The following is a 17,122-nucleotide window of genomic DNA, read 5'->3' as shown; positions in this document are numbered from 1 at the left end:
ATCTGCACTAGAAGAAGAAATATTAACCAAATACTGGAAGCTTCCTCCAAGACCTGCAGGATGATACTGAGGGAGCAAAATTCAATCATGTGACCTCGGGACAGGCAGCAGTGCCGCGATGGAGCAGACGCAGCCACTGGGGGCTCGAAGGGTTGGGTGGGCACCTGAAAAGACCAGGGGCCTTCCAGACTGGAAGAACTGGGATGAAAGCCCCTCTCTGCGTGTGCTATCCAAACCACGATGTCCAGGGACATTGTAAGACACCGAGGCAACAGCACTTTGCGGTAACAGCATCTCAATTCAGCCTACTTACTTGTCTCGTGACTATTCCGTAAAATGAAACGGCGCCTTCCTGCTCTGAATGATACTACGTAGCAGAGACATGGGCATCCAGCAGCTTGCCGCTGTGCCAGCATTGGGAGCAAGGGCCGGGCCACTGAGACCTTCCCTTTTCCTAGTCAAAGTCTCCTTTGCTCGCAAATCAAAATTATCACACGTGACTTAGAAATTTCCATTGAGATAGCTGGAGAGTTTGAGAGGAAAGCTAGATGGTGGGTGTTGTTCAATAGGAGAGTATTTGCTTCCTGTGTGCAAAGCTATAGGCTGAACCTTTAGAATTTCTCTCTCTCACACACACACACAATGTTTAAAAAACAACTAAAACCAGCTGGGTTCCATTTGCAAAGGGCAGAATACACTGTCAAGCTATGCTTCAGTTTTCAGTGTGGTTCCTGGCCCACCAGCTCGGTGTGGTAGGGTCTGCCCAGAGAAGCTGTCAGGGCCCACTCTTGTAGGACATGAAGTTTTCCATGCTGCGGTATTGCTGCTGAAAAGGCTCCTCTGTGGATGAGAAGCCTCCAAGGGTTTCCTTGGCCCCTCAGCAGTATCTTCAGAGATGCTCGCTTCATCAGGATCACCGGCGTGTAAATGCACAGGCCAGCGAACCGTACGTGCTAGCTGGGTTCCAACTGCTTTCCTTGTTTGGTTCCAGCTTCCCAACGCAGAGGCAAGCACTGTTCTCCTGTACCTTTTACAAGTAAGGAGTCAGGAGCACCTGAAATCCGGTAACGGCTCAGTGTTGTATGGAAGATAGCCAAGCTCCTCTTCACAAAGGAAGAGAAGACTCCACCTGGCAAGAAGATGATGATGATGATAGTGGTGGTGGTAGTGATGATAAGATGATATTATAGGGCTAGAGAGATGGCTTAGTGGTTAAGCACTTGTCTGTGAAGCCTAAGGACCCCAGTTCAAGGCTCAATTCCCCAGGACCCACGTAAGCCAGATGCACAAGGTGGCACATGAATCTGGAGTTTGTTTGCGATGGGTGGAAGCCCTGGCATGTCCGTTCTCTCTCTCTCTCCCTCTTTCTCTCTCTGTCTGTCACTCTCAAATAAATAAATAAAAATAAACAAGTTTTTTTTAATTTAAAAAAAAGATGACATTACAAAGCACAGGAAGTTCAAGAGAACATCCCGTAGCCAGGCGTGTTGGTGCACACCTTTAATCCCAGCACTCGGGAGGCAGAGGTAAGAGGATCACTGTGAGTTCGAGGCCACCCTGAGAATACATATTGAATTCCATATCAGCCTGAGCTAGAGTGAGACCCTACCTCAAAAAACAAAAAAAAAAAAAAGAAAGAAAGAAAGAAAAGAGAGAGAGAACTTCCCACCTCCCTCAGAGGGGGGGGACACCCCAAGGCCATGTTGTTATTCATGCATTATCAGTAGCCAGAGAAGGAGAAAAACAGTTAGAAAATATTCACTCTAACAAACTAAGCAATGCAAGTTCAAGAACACTTAGCAATGTGAAGGTGAACACTGAGAAAGGTAATTGACCAGCTAAAATTGGGAGAACTACATAAATTGAATCTTTTCTTTTTAATAAAAGCAAGTATAGTTGTCAGGTTTCTCATTCAAGCAACAAAAGCAACTTAAGGAAGGAGAGGCTTATTCTGGCTTGTAGTTCAAGGGTGGGGACAGTCCATCCATCGTACTGGAGAAGACACCGCAGCAGGTGTGTGAGGTGGCTGGTCACATGGCCTCCACAGTGAGGCGGTGGGGCCACGCTGCAAAACCTCAAGACCCGCCCCCAGTGACCCACTTCATGTATCAAAGCTCTACTTCCTCAAGGTTGTGTAACCTTCCTAGACACTGCCATGAGCTGGGGACAGAGTGCTCCAACACATGAGCCTGTGCGGTGTTTCCCATTCAACCAGTACAGGAAATGAAGAGATAGCATCTGAATAAAATTGTGCATTGGGGAGCTGGAGGGATGGCTTAGTGGCTAAGGCATTTGCCTGCAAAGCCAAAGGACCCAGGTTTGATTCCCCAGGACCTACATTAGCCAGATGCACAAGGGGGCACATGTGTCTGGAATTCGTTTGCAGTGGTTGGAGGCCCTGGAGTGCCCATGTTCTCTCTCTCTCTCCCTCTCTCTCTCTCTCTCTCTCTCTCTCTCTCTCTCTCTCTCTCCCCCTCTGGAATATTGTGAAGAGTTCCAATCATCATTTCACAAGTATAAAATATATTATATTAAATATATAACTGTATAATTATATACATCATAAAAAATATTACAATCTTTATAATTATCAGAGGAAGCCCAGGTCTATGGTTGTCCACAAGGACCACACCAAGTGGTTCAGAAGAGCTGGAACCGTGTGGGCACACAGCGACCGCTGACAAGCAGGGAGAAAGCTAAGGCAGCCATCACAGAATCTAAAGGTAGAATCCAGAAGAAAAGGCTCCAAAGCAGGCCAAGGACAGCCCTGTGTGATTCTAGAAGGCTCTGCCCATAGCAGGCATTAAACATTTACAAATACCTGTGGCACTACACAGGAGACCAGCAGCAGGGGAACAGGCAGTAAAGCGCCTCACAAGGGGGAGGACCGGAACTTGATCTCCCGGATCCAGGTAAAATGCCAGTTAGGGTAGTGGGCGCCTGTAATCCCAGACATGGGGAAGTCAAGGACCTCTGGGCCTCACTGGGCAGCTAGTCTAGCCCAGTTGGTGGCCTCCATGCCAAAGAGAGGTCCTATCTCAAAAAGAGGTGAACAGCAAACCTGAGGAATAACACCCAAGGTTGTCCTCTGGTTTCTATACGTACCTAGGCACACACCATGCACAAGTGTGTACCCACAGACATGCATGCACGTCACACACAAAAGATGAGGGGGGTAGAGAGGTTGCTTAGCAGTTAAAGCGCTTGCCTACAAAGCCAAAGAACCCAGGTTCTATTCCCCAGAACCCACGTAAGCCAGATGCACAAGATGGCACATGAGCCTAGAGTGCACTGGCAGCCACTGGAGGCCCCGGTGTGCCCCTTCTCTTTCTCTCCATCTGCCTCTCTCTCTCTTCCTCACTCTCTTTCAAATACATAAATAAAAACATTTTTTTTTAATGAGGTCAACATGAAAAAAATACATAGGAAGTATAGGGATGGATGAACCCATCGGTCTGGGCTATTATCTATTATTAAGTAGTAAAGAAGATCAAATAGCCTGGTGTGGTGGTGCACACCTTTAATCCCAGCACTTGGGAGGCAGAGGCAGGAGGATCACCGTGAGTTCAAGGCCGCCCTAAGACTACTTCCAGGTTAGCCTGGGCTAGAATGAGACCCCACCTTGAAAAACCAAAAGAAGGAGGAGGAGGAAGAAGAGGAGGAGAAGATTAAATGTCAGGATTAATAAATATTTTATATATATAAAGTTTTGTGGCATGAAAACAAAAATAACGTTCTTTTAAAATATTAATGGAGAAGTCACAAAAACTGTCCTTATTTTTAGGCTTCAAAGGAAACTTTCAAACCATCAATAAATTTGAAAGTAGAGATAACATTTTCTGATACCATGAGAAATGCATAAAAGCGAAAAATCCAAGTCTCCTGCCCCAGGAAATATAAATCAGTATTTGACTAAAGAGAAAAAGCAAGCTGGAAATAACACCAAGCACTCCGTGTGAATGAGACTAGCAGGACCGAGCTGTAGCAGCCGCATGCCGCAGCCTCAGGGCCTCAGGTGAGCAGCAGAGACAGGAAAGCAAATGGAATTAAGCATTCCATTCAGAGAGTGGAGAGAATACGAAAGTGAACCTCAATGAAACAAAAGGAAACAGTTTTTAATAAAATCAAGAATCAAAAATAAAACCAAGGAAAATGATCCTTCAAAAATTTGTTTTAGGACTGGAGAGATGGTTTAGTGGTTAAGGTGCTTGCCTGTAAACCCAAAGGACCCAGGTTCAACTCCCCAGGACCCGTGTAAGCCAGATGCACAAGGTGGAGCTACCATCCGCAGTTCCTGTGCAGAGGCTGGAGGCTCTGACGTGCCCATTCTCTCTCTCCCTTCCTCCCTCTCTCTGCCTCTCTTTCAAATAAATAAATAATTTTTAAAAATTGTCTTAATTATATAACAGATAAACCATTAGATCACTCAATGAAGAAAAAAGAGCAGGGAGGAACATACACAATACACAAATACATTAAAATAAAGAGAAGATAATCACTAATGAAAATAAAAACTATTTGGGGGGGTTCGAGGTAGGGTCTCACTCTATCCCAGGCTGACCTGGAATTCACTATGTAATCTCAGGGTGGCCTCGAACTCATGGCAATCCACCTATCTCTGTGTCCCAAGTGCAGGGATTAAAGGCATGCACCACCACACCCGGCATAAAAACTATTTTAAGAGAATTTTGATGAATCAAAAATATTTTTGAAAATATAACTTTCAAGACAACAGAACTCATCAAAAATGACTGCCAAAGAGACTAAAAACCTGACCAGATTGAATAGCACAACAACACCCCTCAGCAAGCTATCAAAGAACGCACAAAGGCCTGGTAACACCTCCTGCATATATCCAAAACATGAGGAGCCAAGGACTCCACCCTCACCTGGAAGATATGATACTAAGACCCAACAAAGGCTGCCTACAAGAGACCTTCGTCCTAATGTCACTCATGAGCACTGATGCAAACATCCCAAACAACAGTTGACAATCACACTACTCACCATTGCCAAAAAGAAAATTAAAAAACTCCCTCCTTATATGCTAATCTAGAAAAAACACATACAAGACTTGCATGTTAAACATGGCTAAATTCTGATGGAGAAAACCAAAGATTTAAATAAATGGAAAAAAGAACACTATGGTCTCAGATTAGATTCAACATACTAAATATGTCATCTCTCACCTAAATTACTCACATGGGCTTAGTACAAGGCCTATCAAAATACTAGTAAGATTTTGGGGGGCTGGAGAGATGGCTTAGCAGTTAATCACTTGCCTGTGAAGCCTAAGGACCTTGGCTTGAGGCTTGATTCCCCAGGACCCATGTAAGCCCGATGCACAAGGTAGCTGGAGATCATTTGCAATGGCTGGAGTACCTGGTGCTCCCGTTCTTTCTCTCTTTCTACCTCTTTGTCTGTCACTCTCAAATGAATAAAAATAAACAGAACTTAAAAAAAAAAAGAAAATACTTTTGGTAGATCTAAACAAGGTTATTCTAAAGTTAATACATGAAAGAAATAGAATAAAGTGGAAGAGATGGGTCTACCTAACTTGGAACATTGTGTAGCAGCAGAAACTATGATCTTGGTGTTGGGTTTAATACCCTAGGATTTGAGTAATGAAAGAAGAAAAGAGAGGAGGAAGGGAATAAGAAAGGAGGAAGGCACTATGTAGTATAGAGAATTCACAAACAAACCCACAGGGATCTGGCATATGGATTGCTAATGCAGGTGCAGAAGCTGGTCATTGGTGAAAGGGCAGTTTTCAGCGAGGGGCCTTTGTAAGTGTGATGGTATGAGGTAAGTGTAAAGACTGGCTACGCCACCTGTGCCAGTTTGAATGGCCCACAGACTCAGGCTGGCAACCTGAGTGTCCAGTGTGCGGAGCCCTACTGGGGACAGGGCATGTCACTGGGGGCAGTTGTGAGACCAACCCTACTAGGTGTGTGGCGAGCAGGTGGGCCTGTGGCTGTTCATCCTTGCTGGTATTGGTGTTTGCTTGCTGTATTTATTTCTCTCTGCTTGTATCTATGGAAGAAAACCAGCTTCTTCTGCCAATGATGGTGTCCCCTAGATTCTGTAAGGCTGAAATAAACTCTTTCCTCCCATACACTGTGTCAGGTTGAATGTTTGTCCCAACAATGAGGAGCCAGCTACAATATCAATCACACAAAAATTTACAAGGTGAGTGCAGCAAAAGGTGACAAAGTGACAGGAAAGAAAATAATCAGGTAAAACAGAAGTGGCTTAAATCCCAGTCAAACAGTTAATCTGGCAAGACCTGAGTCACCTGCTTTAGATCCCTGACACTGGCCTTACTGGGTCTCTACCACTCTGGAGGTCCACAGCCTGGACCTTCTCTGCCCACCTCGCCGGAGAGAGCGCCCCCTCAAGTCCATGAAAAGAACAGCAGAAGTTTGGGCACGCACCACTGGATTCAGCAAGTGGCCAAGTTGGTCAGGTTCAAGTTGAGCATCCCCAAGCTGGAAACCCAATACCAAACCCTGAAATGCCAGCATGGCACCGTACATGGAAAACTCCACCCCTGAGCTCCTGGCATGAAATACTGTGAATGATACAAGCACACTAGAAATATTACATTGAATTACCTTCATGCCACATGTACAAGGAGTCCAAAGAAACAAACGGAGTTCATGTTTACCTTTGGTTCCAATCCCCAAATATCTCATCATAATGTAGATGCAATTCTCCCAAAATTTGCAAAAAAAAAACTCCAAACACTTCTGGTCCTAAGCACTTCAGGTGAGTGACACTCACCCTGTCACAGGGCTGTGAATATCCCCCATGAGTGACTAACACTCTCCCATCTCACCCTCCTATACAGCAGTAGGGAAAGCACTGCTCAATCCTCCACTTGGAAAGAGGAAGTTTTGAGGCCAATTCTCTGTTAGAATCAGAGGAGGCTGGCGGCTCCCTAGCCCACCCCTCGTCTCCCTGCAGAGCTGCATTCCACCAGTCTCATGGCCCAAATCCTGCCCAGGGCTACGTTATAAGTTTGAGAAGAACTGTTGATTCCAAGAGATCTAGAGCTGATCAACAGCCAATGGAAACAAGCCGTAAAGGGGAACGTTCTGTCCGGCTTGCCGCAAGCCCGCTGGCCACGCAGCAGTGGGTGCTCGTCCACCCCCACCCCACCCCCGCCGCTGGGACCCAGCTCAAGGGTTCTGCCACATTCTCAGTACAGCCAGATGTTAGATACTGTGCATACCAAGACACCAGACCACTGAGTCATTGGATTTTTACTTTTAACTGGTTACCATGGCTTTTAGAGAATGCAGGAGGAATGCTATAAACTCAAGTATCATCTATTTTCCGTTACCTTCGGTAAAACTATCTACCAGGGAAACAGCAAAGGAAATGCCACTTTGGGGCCAAGAGGCAATAAATTTGGGTAAAGGTGAGGTAGCAAGACTCGCTCACTGCAGAGAGCTAAGACGTAGAAGAATGTAGGGGAAGCCTCCCAAACCTGAAGCCTTTGCTAGACGGATCAGGGAATAGGAAGCCAAAGAGATATTTCCCTTGGGGGCTAAATAGTGGAGAGGCGGTGTCCACACCACCCCTGCTACATACCTGGGGGGATCTCCTCGGGGCTGGAGGTTCTATTGTGGCTTGCCTGCAGCAGAGAGCCCAGGATCGGGCCTGGGCGAGCCACTGAGAGCCTCTGTAGGCTCCAGGCATGCTATACTTGTGGCTCTCTGGGCTTTCTTTTCTTTCTTTATTTTTTTTATATATTTTATTTTATTTACTTGAGAGGTGGGGGGAGGCAGAGAGAAAGAAAGAATGGACATGCCAGGACCTCCAGCCACTACAAACAAATTCCAGACCACTAAGCCTTAACCACTAATCCATCTCCCCAGCCCCTCTCTGGGTTTTCTATCGCTGCTGCAAACTTACTGGTGTAAACTGCAGTGTATCCTCTCACAGATGTGGAGGTGAGAAGTCCTAACGTCAAGGTATCAGCACTGCTGGGCTTTTGGAAGCTCGGGGGACATCTGTATCATTGCTATGGGCCTTCCTCTGCTGCCCAAGCCAGCCTCAGGGAAGTCCTTCATAAGCTGTCATCCCTCTGGTTTTGCCTTCTTGCCTCCCTGCTCCAGTTGAGGACCCCTGGCCATTGCAACAATATAGCAGCTACCTTCTTGTTGCTGGACAAACACCTCGGCCAAAAACAGCTTATGGGAGGCAAGGGTTTATTTCAGGCTTACAAATTCCAGGGGAACATCCTCAATGCTGGAGGAAAGCGGCTCACTTCCACAGATCATAGCAGAGAAACACCAGTAAACAGGAGCGGCCTGAGCTTCAAACTGGCTCTGAACACACCTTAGGGCTGGACTGCAAGATCCGCCCCCCAGTGACACCTCCTCCAGCAGGCTGCTGGAGATTCAAATAAGAAGTTTAACCTTAATCAAAAATCTCTGAGGCTGCCAGGCATGGCAGCGCACACCTTTCATCCCAGCACTGGGGAGGCAGAGGTAGGAGGATCGCTGTGAGTTCGAGGCCACCCTGAGACTACAGATGAATTCCAGGTCAGCCTGAGCTAGAGTGAGACCCTATCTCGAAAAACCAAAAAAAAAAAAAAAAAAAAAAAAAATCTCTGAGGCTATGAGTGACATACATTCACATTCCAACCCCACAACCAGGCCCATCCAGGCAGTCCAGAATGGGTGCCCACTTTAAGAATGGCTTATTAAAACTGGGCGTGGGTGGTACTCCTAGCACTGGAGGCAGAGGTAGGAGGATCACCATGAGTTCAAGGCCACACTTAGACTACATAGTGAATTCCAGGTCAGCCTTCAGCTAAAAATGAGACCCTACCTTGAAAAACCAAAAACAAACAAAGAAAAAAAGAACAGCTTATCAGCAATGCTTCCCACCTATCACTTCCCTTCCCCTTTGCTGGCTAAACTCACCTAGTGGCGTGTCTGGGAGTCAGGAGATGTATGGATTAACAGAAGGAAACTATTTTGTAGACTAGCATTACATAGTAAAATACTCTCTTCAACCAGAGCTGCTTGCTGATGAAATGTGGCCTGTCTCCTCCCAATGGCTTGGTCCTGTGTTCGGCAGACTCTGGCACTGGGACGCAGGGAGGTGAGGGGGCCAGTTGAAGGGCAGCGTACTGACCTGGCACCAGAGACTGGGGGCAAAGAACCTTGCTGTACTTCTGGAGTAATGTCTATATGCACCATAAACACAGAAAGGAAAAGGTGGCCCAAGAAAGCCACGAGCAGACACAGAGAGACCAAGGGCGGGCTTCCGAAGGGGGCAGGGAAGGTAAAGAGGGCCCTGGCATCAGGCAGAGGACACAGCACGTGTAAAGACCCCGAGGCAGGAGCATGCTTACTCGTCTATGGAACAAAACGGAAGCAGCTGAAGGCAACGTGTGGCCAGCAACCATCTGGTGGGTTTCTCACAAATCATGGCCCAGGCACAGTGACCCTTTCACAATGGAAGGTTCTAACCAGGAACTCACCATACAGATGGACTTCAGGCACATCACCGCCTGAGAGTTCGTTCCTCAGTCAGGGGCGTTGAGTCAAAGCCCTGCGAGTCATTTGTGAAAACTCTAATTTTAAACAACTGCCCCTGCACAGGTGAAATGTAACTCAAGATGAAGAAAGAGTGACATGCCTGGCCTTGTGCTTGAACCCAAAGGTGTTTTCATTAAAACCCTTCTATTCCTGCCAGACTGTACTGTTCAGGAACTGACAGTTCTCTAAGTGGTTAGAAGGGAACGAGGAAGTGTCTGTCTCTCCAGGTCCCCACAAGTGCCAAGCATTTCCTTTCCCCCCTGTCAAGCGAGGAGGCGACTCTGCAGGACATGCTCGCTCGGGAAGCATGCTGAGTGATTGAAGAAGCTTCCTGCCAGGCTCTGCTTCCAGGGGGCTCTGGGCTCCCTTCCCAAGAGCAGGGTTCTAGCTCACACTCCCTATGTGACCTGATGGGCTGCTGTGTGGGGCCCAGACCCACAAGGGTAGGGTAATGACAGCGACAGAGGACAACCCCCAGGGATGCAGAAAAACAATAGGTACCACTGGAAAGGGAGGGAGGCACCCGCTGAACACCTTGCTGGGAAAGCAGGACCCTCCTCTGGCAGGGAAGCGTGGTGCAGAGGCTCTGGTTCCCGGCCCCTCTTGTCCGGGACCAGCATCTGCCAGCTACTCCTCAAGTGCCCTGTATTCTCACTTTCATGTTTCCCTGTGCTACGACCCCAATGAGCCTGACTACCTGTTACCAAGTCAGCCAAGTAACCAACCTTCCTCAGGCCTACCCCGCAAACCCAGCACTCTAATGGGCGCCTCGCTTGAAGGACAGATGGTTCTGTCTGTTGAACAGTTAAGTGCAAAGCATTTAGTTATTTTAAATTGCATTTCTTCTAAATCTTCAGAAGCACTGACTCACCTCATGCAGAATAATTAACTTTTCCATCATCACATTGGTTATAATTGCAGCGCTCATACGTCTAACATACTTTTTGTCACTGGGGAAATCAAAGACTGGTTTCCATTAGTGTACTAACACTTCACTAAATTGCAATGCAGTGGGAAATGATCGTTTATACTGGTGACAAAAAGCATTCAAAATCATTAACACAATTACATTTTATAACTTTCACATAGCACAAATTGAAAAAATATTGAAACTGAAATAGTAGAGTTTATCATCAACTTGGATATGAATTAGTGGTGGGATTACAGCAGCTATGCCTCATAATGTCACTGTATCACTCTTCCCATTCTCATGACAGGTCAAAGGCACCTCCTCTGCCCTTGGCCTGTGGTCAAGTGCGGCATCTATTAGCATACCGGATCCTCACACTAGACCCCAAGCTCCCTGCATGCGGGGACACCCTCCTGCTTAGGGTTGTTCTCCTCACGTTTAGTACAGAGCTCTCAGTGGACACCATATGAATGAGTGGGTGAATAAACACAAGCAAAGAATGTTAGAAACAGATCATATTATGGACATTCATTTCAAATGACCAACAAGAGAAGTCATGTCAATGAAAAGCATTAACAGGGGCTTAGCAGTAAAGCACTTGCCTGTGAAGCCTAAGGACCCTGGTTTGAGGCTCCATTCCCCAGGACCCACGTTAGCCAGATGCACAAGGGGGCGCACGCATCTGGAGTTCATTTGCAGTGGCTGGAGGCCCTGGCGTGCCCATTCTCTCTGTCTATCTGCCTCTTTCTCTCTCTGTTGCTCTCAACTAAATAAATAAAAATGAACAAAAATTTTTTTTAAAAAAAGCATTAACAGAATTATTTTTGTATTACTTGTATATGTGTGCATTTCTATGTGTGCAGCAGGTACATTTGTGTGAATGGGCAAGAATGTACATGTATTTATGAAGGCCAGAGGACAACCTCAGATGTTGTTCCCCCAAATACTATATACCTCTTGTGGTGGTCTGAATCAGGTGTCCCCCATAAATTGACGTGTTTTACATGTTTGGTGTCCAGCTGATGGCAATTTGGAAGGTGGAGCATTGCTGGGGGAGGTGTGTTGTTGAGGGCAAGCTTAGGTGTACTGGAGCCAGTCCCCCTTTGCTGGAGTTTGGCTCACTCTCCTGCTGCTATTTCCACCTGCTGTGACAGAGGTGATGTCCAGCCTCTGCTCATGTCATCTTTGCCCTGTCATCATGGAGCTTTCCTTTGAGACTTTAAGCCAAAATAGAGACTTTCCACCCATATTCTGCCTTTGGTCAGGTGTTTCATGCCAGCAATGAGAAAGCAACTATAACACTTCTTATTCTGAGACAGGATTTCTCACTGGCCTGGCATAGACTGACCAGCAGGCTCCAGGGATCCATCTGCTTCTGCACTTCTAGCTTTGGGATTCCTGGCATGAGCATCACACCCAGCTTTTTATTCATGGGTTCTGGGGTCTGACCTAGGTCTTCATGGGTAAGCACTTTACTGACTGAGCTGTGGTATGTCCATACATGTATATTAAGTATATATTTGCTAAGTGATTTTACATTCCACTGCCAGCAAGAAGGTCTGTTAATCAACAATATCTACTTGGCCAATTCCCAGAGCAGGAGGCCCCTTTCCTCTCCATATCTAAAATATTACCCAGCCAAATGCAGCACACACTGAGAGTGGAGTCTGCTTTTTACATTTGATTGAAAGTTCAGCTCTGGCTTCAGCTCGGGTGTTGCCTGTTTGATCTGAACCCCAGAGCTGCCAGTAACCTGCAGGCTGCCAGAAGTAGCAGTTAGCACTTGGGGAGTGGGCAAGCTGTAACCTGCTCCAGGCACCTCAAGCCTTCGAGAATGCTTCACATAGAGACACATGACCCATCTGTCATCTAGGGAGTTCTATGATGGGAGCAGAGACGGCCAGGCAGGAGGCATTCCCCTCATCCCGACACCCCCACACAGCAGGCTCACCTGTCTTTCTCCAAATGTTTCCAAGAAAGATTTTATTTGAGAGAAAGATCTGTGGCTAAAGATAAAAAGCTCAGAGAAGTGGGGAAGGAAGAAAGTCCCATGTACTTCTCTGGGTAAACTTTAAACATCATAATTATAACCACTGCTAACCCCCGCCACATCTGTAGGAGACAGAGAATGGTCATCCCATTTTATTTTTTATTTTTCTTTATTTATTATTATTATTATTTTATTTTTGAGGTAGGGTCTTGCTGTAGCACAGGCTGTAGTCTCAAGGTGGCCTTGAACTCATGGCAGTACTCACTCCTACCTCTGCCTCCCAAGTGCTGGGATTAAAGGTGTGTACCACCACTCCTGGCTGGCCATCCCATTTTAAAGGACAGAAGACTGAGGTTTCCAGAAAGGAACTCTCAGAACCAGTGAGAGTCAGGAGTCACATGATTCCAGGGTCATAACTTCTACTAGCTTTCTCTTTTCTAGTTCTCTTCCCTGTCACATCTTAAGCCTGCACTTAGTCACTTATAGTCAAAGATCCGTTAACCCGCTATTGCTCAGAGTGAACGCTGTCAGACTAAAGATAGGCAGTCACACAGAGTCACGTGTTGGGCATCAAATTGCTGCACATGCTGAACAGGTTCCCTGAGATACAGATGGTGTCACGGTCTCTATCTGCAAGGTTCTCAATGACAGTTGGAGAGAAATACAGAAAGCCAAAGAAGGGGACCTTAAAAATGGTGTTATGCTTTCTGGGGACAATGTAGGGAGAGAGAGGTTATGAGGTAAGACATGTGCTGTCCTTTTTACAGTGAGAGTTCAATGATTTCTGTTGTTGGCATACTTAATGGTCACACTTCTACATCATCCCTGCCTAAGGTTGGAAAAGGGCTCAACTACCAAAACATGCCATCCTTCCACACCCCGTTCAGTCCGCGGTGGGTGTCCTGTCCCATGAGGTAAGGCAGTGGAACATCTCAGGTTTCTTCTCTTCATACCCTAAATAATCATTGAACTTGAAGTATAATTAGGCATAAATATTCTGACTCAAGAGTACTTTCATCCCCAGCCTTCCCTCTTTACAAGTCCCTATCATGGGTAGGCGATGAAAGACACGGCTCTTCTAAGCCTTCTCGTGTTTCTCACTGACACAGAACATGAGCATTGCGCTCGCCTGGCCCTTACATCCTAATCCAGTAATAACCAGACCATCCCACCTACAGTGACAGAGGCAAGACAGGTTATCGTCCACGTGTGAAGAACAAAACCCCGGCTTTCATTCCTCACTGGTTTTCCCAAACCCATCTTTTCCCCACAAGTTTCCTTTTTCCAACTTCCATGCCCCTCAAAATGTAACCAGAAAAAAATAACCATGACGGGAATCGGCTGGCAGTGATCAAAGCCCGCGGAGCAGAGTGGGAAGTAGCTCCATGAACGCCCATGGGAAGGCCGCTGAGAAAACAGTGCGATCCCCAAAGCAGCGCACCCCAAAAAGCAGCAACCAAGTCTTGTCACAATTCACAATGATCCCAGCCCTGGAAATTTATTTGAAGGATGTAATTCAAACGAAGGCAAAAGATGAAAAGGCTTCTTTCACTATGAAATGAGAGCACAGTGAATTGGGTCAGTGATCAAGGTGTGGTTGAGTAAATGACGGACATTAAAAATGACCATGATGTGGTTTGGGTTGCAGCATGAGCAACGTCATGGATAGATTAAGTCACGAATGATGTAAGTCAATGTGCAACATGTAAAAAATAATCTGTTGGAATAAAGTCAGTGGAATCATATGCCATGTTTTAAAATACTACTAGATTTTTTTTTTTTTTGGTTTTACGAGATAGGGTCTCACTCAACTAGCTCAGGCTGACCTGGAATTCACTATGTAGTCTCAGAGTGGCCTCGAACTCATGGCGATCCTCCTACCTCTGCCTCTCCAGTGCTAGGATTAAAGGCATGTGCCACCATGTCCGGCTCACTATTAGATATTTTTTGTTTTATTTATTTATTTGAGAGAGACATACAAACAGAGAAAGAGGCAGAGAGAGAGAGAGAGAGAGAGAGAGAGAGAGAGAGAGAATGGGCACACCAGGGCCTCCAGCCACTGCAAATGAACTCCAGATGCATATGATACCTTGTGCATCTGGCTTATGTGGGTCCTAGGGAATCGAGCCTCGAACTAGGGTCCTTAGGCTTCATAGGCAAGCACTTAACTGCTAAGCCATCTTTCCAACCCCTGCTATTAGATATTTTTAAATGCTACTATATTGTCTATGTAATCAAAAGAAATGCAGAGGAAAACTGGTGATGTGTTCCTGCCAGACAACTGTCACTCTGTAAGAATGTCCCCTTTCCAGGAATAATGACAGGTAGCTAGATGTCAGTACAGCTCTCTTGTCACCATTTAGTTATTAATGTTGACCTCTTCAGAAATTTGAATTAATCTCTGAGGTAGGATAGCAAGACAGGGTTAGTTATGGAGACATGGAATGGGAAACAGGCCTCTTGCTCTGGAGTCTGCTTGAAGTCCCGCACCAGCTGAGTCATTTATTCCAAAACAATGAACCAAGAGCCAAAAGTAGGACTCCTTACAACGTGCTCCTCCAGACACAAAATGGCCTGGATATCCATGACCTCACAGTGCCCAACACTACCTACACAAGACCATCAGAATAGGAGGAAAGGATCATGACATCAAAATAAAAGAGACGGATTGAGAGGGGGAGGGGATATGATGGAGAGTGAAGGTTCAAAGAGGAAAGTGGGGGAGGGAGGGAATTACCAGGGGATATCATTTACAATTATGGAAGTTGCCAATAAAAAAAGAAATGTTTCAAATAAGAATACTAAAAAAGCAAATAAATCATGCTTCAGGCCTAACCATGTATGGTCTCACTGTCACAGATGTGAACCTGCAGTTTTGCGGAAGTTTCACGAACAAGACTGAAATTGTTTACAGTGAAAACATCTCTCTGACAGGGTTTACCTACCAGCTGTGATTCTACCCAGTATCACAAGCCCTCTTATGATCTTGTTTAAGTTCCTCAGCAGCCCTTCGAGAAGTAACCACTTCAGAAGCCACCAAAATCATATATCCGGCTATTGGAAGGACACTGACGTGAGACCCTCTGTGTCGAAAAGGCCACACCCATGACTGGATGTCCCTTATGCTTTCCCTGAACACCTTTTCTTCCTATCAACTCCGGTTCTCAAGTCTAGTCACAAATCCCTTACTGATAAACTCCAGCTGGTGCTGACCTGACTGGCTCCTCCTGAAATCTGCCCTGCCAGGAAGTCAAGAACCTTGGCTGCACCTGAGCAGAGGTTTGTGACAAGAACCCCTCAGGCAGCTGCTGGCTGGCAGCAGGGTGTGGCTCTCTGTGGCCCATGCCTCACCACTGCCAACAATCTCACCAGCATTCACCACTTTGATTTTACGTGGTTGCCATTAGCGAGGTGATTAGTGAATAGTGAACGATGCCAAGGAATGGAGCTGGGCACTACTGCTGCAGTGTGAGCGGTGGCCATTCCTGGGCAGGAGGGGGTCTCAGCTGAGACACGTGACCAGTTTCCTTAACGCTCAAGTGTGGAGCATTTGTCTTCATGACTCCTCAGTGCAAACAGATGCTGAAGACCTGCTACTTATCATGCTGAGACCCACTGAGCCTCCACGTCTGCATGCCCGATGCCCACGTCCATCTCCACAACCAGTCCTGAGCCGAGATGGAGAGGATATATATGTGTCTTTTAATGTATTAATTAATATAACATTTTGCATAATAAAAATATGTTGATTGGCATAAAATATGCATGACACCAAATGCATCATATAGACTATTTCAAGTATACACGTCTGTGGCATGAAATAAATTCACACTAATGTGCCATCATTGCCACCGTCTATCTCTCGACCTTGGCATCTTCCCACACTCTATATTTACAAATATTAAAGCCCCACTCCCTTTCCTTCCAGCATATGTAAATCACCACTCCACTTCCTGTCTCTAAGAACCTGACACGCTGTACCCTCATATAAGGAAAACTGTCCTTCTGTGACGTGTTTATTATACTGAGCATCATGTGCTCAAGGTTCATCCATGTGTATGCAGCTGAGAATGACCTTGAACTTCTGATACTCCTACCTCTTCCTCCTAGGTCTATAGGCATGTGCTACCATGCCTAGTTTATGCTTTAGGCATGCTAGACAAATAGTCTACCAATGGAGTGACATCCACAGCCCAAGATGGAGGGTTGGGAGGCCCCCATATGTAGGTGGCTTTTAGCCTATTGCATTCTGTTTGCAGAAGACTATGATTCTGCAGACACTATCCTTTGAGAAAAAGGACACCTGTGCCTCATCACAGAATGCTGGCAACAGTGTTTATGGTGCTTATTCTCCTGCTGTTAAGGAGGTCTAATATTCATCTATAGCCTCAAGTTAGCCAAAATTGTCTCCTCCTTCTGAGACAGGGAAGTTGCCATCTTCTTTGTTTTGTATAAGCCGTTATCTGCATAAGCTCTGCACAAACCCTGGACACAGAGCTCTTCTAATGAAAGCTCTGCAAGCTGCTGCCTCTGGGCTTCTATGCAGAAGAAATTGCCTGGAGTCCCTGGTTCTGTTGACTCGCCCCAGTCTCAGCTCAATTCCTCCACACCAGTCATTCTGGACCGGGACACAGGTTCACTTAGCGCCAGCAAATGACAGTGCCA

The 17,122-nt window shown here is 46.2% G+C and overlaps 1 protein-coding gene across 1 annotated transcript in view; it reads right to left on the bottom strand.

Annotated features, from left to right (window-relative positions):
• Positions 1-17,122, bottom strand: part of Cpxm2 (carboxypeptidase X, M14 family member 2) — a 151,021-nt gene that overhangs the window by 68,771 nt on the left and 65,128 nt on the right. The gene's annotated exons all lie outside the window — the stretch shown is intronic.

Source organism: Jaculus jaculus, chromosome 1, assembly GCF_020740685.1.
Source record: "Jaculus jaculus isolate mJacJac1 chromosome 1, mJacJac1.mat.Y.cur, whole genome shotgun sequence".
Lineage (NCBI taxonomy): Eukaryota > Metazoa > Chordata > Mammalia > Rodentia > Dipodidae > Jaculus > Jaculus jaculus.
This window is presented reverse-complemented; position numbering and strand designations above follow the sequence as displayed.